Consider the following 3,412-nt stretch of genomic DNA (forward strand, 5'->3'; position numbering starts at 1 on the left):
AGCCAGGTGCCTCAATCGCATCGTATAAACAGGCCAAGGAGGTTGTTGACTCTGGCAGAGCTGAAGGCTGGGGCAGGATGGTGGATTTGCCCATTAAGGAGGATAAGTTTGGAATTGGCTATCAACCCTTGCAGGCGGAGCAGGGTGTGCAGGCAGGTCCGAGTACCTTTACCAGCGTTGGGCTGATGAATCACGGTGACGTCTTTGCGGTCGGTAGTGAAGATGGTGACAGTGATTGTGATCTCGACAACTGGGTTCGCCCGTGTGCGCCAGGGGAGAAGATCAATAACTGGACAACAAAAGATGTGGTCCAAGTTACTCTTCAAACAGAGTAATTTTCTTTTGTTTTTTCATTCTGCACAAAACCCTACGTTCTGCCCAAGACGTAGTGGTTCATTGTAAGGCCTCATCATGTTTTTAATGATTATCATTAATAAAGGACGTTTTGCAAACAATTTTGTGATCCCTGTCTTTCTATTTTTTGTTTTCATTTTTTCAAACAATAAAAATAGCAATGTTTTTGTTTTTGTGACTTTCTTGAACTCTTTTTTCTAAAATAAAGCATTAAACATGTAGAAGTGATATCACGGAATCCACTATGAACAGTTTTGTTATGGCTCAGTATGATTTCAATAATCCCATCTACCAAGCTGAAGAGGAGAGTGAGGAAGACTGTGAACTCCCTAAAGAATTGGTCAGATTGTTAAAGCAGGAGGAAAGGGTCATTCAACCTCATCAGGAGGAGTTGGAGATTGTTAATCTTGGTACTGAGGACGCCAGAAGAGATATTAAGATCGGGGCTACTTTGAAGACAGAGGTCAAGAGCAGGTTGATTGAGATGCCGAGAGAGTATGTGGAGATATTCGCCTGGTCTTATCAGGATATGCCTGGGTTGGATACTGATATTGTGGTGCATAGACTACCTCTCAGAGAAGATTTTCCTTCGGTCAAGCAGAAGCTTCGTAGAACGAGTCCTGATATGCCTGTTAAGATCAAGGAAGAGGTTCAGAAGCAGTTCGATGCGGGTTTCTTGTCAGTGACAACTTATCCCCCGTGGGTGGCCAACATTGTTCCCGTGCCGAAGAAGGACGGTAAAGTCAGAATGTGTGTCGATTACCGGGATTTGAACAAGGCGAGTCCGAAAGATGATTTCCCATTACCTCACGTTGATGTATTGGTTGATAATACGGCTCAATCCTCGGTTTTCTCTTTCATGGATGGTTTTTCTGGCTATAATCAGATTAAGATGGCGCCAGAAGACATGGAAAAGACGACATTCATTACACCGTGGGGCACGTTCTGCTATAAGGTTATGCCATTGGGGCTGAAGAATGGCGGTGCTACCTATCAGAGGGCTATGACGACTCTCTTTCATGACATGATGCACAAAGAGATTGAAGTGTACGTGGATGATATGATTGCGAAGTCGCAGACAGAAGAGGAGCACCTGGTTAATCTGCAGAAGTTGTTTGACCGGCTGAGAAAGTTCAAACTGAGGCTGAACCCGAACAAGTGTACGTTTGGGGTGAGATCTGGGAAGCTGTTAGGCTTCATTGTCAGTGAGAAAGGGATTGAGGTTGATCCAGCGAAAGTTAAAGCTATTCGAGAAATGCCTGAACCGAAAACAGAAAAGCAGGTTCGTGGGTTTTTAGGGAGATTGAACTACATTGCACGGTTTGTGTCTCACCTAACTGCCACGTGTGAACCGATATTCAAATTGCTAAGAAAGAATCAAGCAATCAGGTGGAATGATGATTATCAGAAAGCTTTTGACAAGATAAAAGAATATTTACAGAAACCTCCAATCCTTATACCTCCAGTTCCTGGGAGACCACTGATAATGTACCTGTCAGTGACGGAGAACTCGATGGGGTGTGTATTGGGACAGCATGACGAGTCTGGTCGAAAAGAGCATGCCATATACTACCTTAGCAAAAAGTTTACCGACTGTGAAATCAAATATTCACAGCTTGAGAAAACTTGCTATGCTTTGGCCTGGGCTGCTCGCCGACTGAGGCAGTATATGTTGAACCATACCACTTTATTGATTTCTAAGATGGATCCAGTGAAATACATCTTTGAGAAGCCGGCTCTCACCGGACGTGTTGCCAGTTGGCAGATGATTTTAACAGAATATGATATCCAGTACACATCGCAGAAGGCCATCAAAGGTAGTATTCTGTCAGACTACCTCGCCGAGCAACCGATCGACGATTATCAGCCGATGATGTTTGAATTCCCTGATGAAGACATCATGTATCTGAAGATGAAAGATTGTGAAGAGCCTCTTGTCGAGGAAGGACCGGATCCTGATGACAAGTGGACGATGATGTTTGATGGGGCTGTGAATGTGAATGGTAACGGTGTTGGTGCAGTGCTTATCAATCCTAAAGGTGCTCATATACCTTTTTCTGCCATATTGACTTTTGACGTCACCAACAATAAAGCTGAGTACGAGGCTTGTATCATGGGGATAGAAGAAGCCATTGATTTGAGGATCAAAACGCTTGACATTTATGGAGATTCCGCTCTAGTGATTAACCAGGTCAATGGAGATTGGAATACGAACCAGCCGCATTTGATTCCGTATAGAGATTACACCAGAAGAATACTGACGTTCTTCAAGAAGGTGAAGTTGTATCATGTCCCCCGGGATGAGAATCAGATGGCTGATGCCTTGGCTACTTTGTCTTCTATGATCAAAGTTCATTGGTGGAATCATGTGGCACATGTTGCAGTGAATCGACTCGAGAGGCCTGCGTATGTGTTTGCAGTCGAGTCTGTTGTTGATGAGAAGCCGTGGTATTATGATATCAAGAACTTCCTCAAGAGCCAGGAATATCCTGAAGGTACGTCAAAGAATGACAAGAAAACCCTGAGAAGGCTAGCTGGAAGCTTTTATCTGAATCAGGATGATGTACTGTACAAGAGAAACTTTGACATGGTCTTGCTCAGATGCGTGGATGGACACGAAGCAGACATGTTGATGCAGGAAGTGCATGAGGGTTCGTTTGGTACCCATGCTGGTGGTCATGCAATGTCGAAGAAATTGTTGTGAGCCGGTTATTACTGGATGACTATGGAATCCGATTGCTTCAAGTATGCTCGGAAGTGCCATAAATGTCAGATCTATGCTGATAAGGTGCATGTACCACCAAGCCCTCTGAATGTCATGAATTCGCCTTGGCCGTTCGCCATGAGGGGCATTGATATGATTGGGAAGATTGAGCCTACTGCTTCGAATGGACATCGCTTCATCTTGGTTGCGATTGATTATTTCACCAAGTGGGTGGAAGCAGCTTCCTATGCTAATGTTACCAAACAAGTGGTTGCCCGGTTCATTAAAAAGGAAATCATCTGTCGTTATGGAGTTCCTGAGAGAATCATCACTGACAATGGTTTGAATCTCAAT

This window comes from Lathyrus oleraceus, chromosome 1 (assembly GCF_024323335.1).
Source record: "Lathyrus oleraceus cultivar Zhongwan6 chromosome 1, CAAS_Psat_ZW6_1.0, whole genome shotgun sequence".
Classification (NCBI taxonomy): Eukaryota; Viridiplantae; Streptophyta; class Magnoliopsida; order Fabales; family Fabaceae; genus Lathyrus; species Lathyrus oleraceus.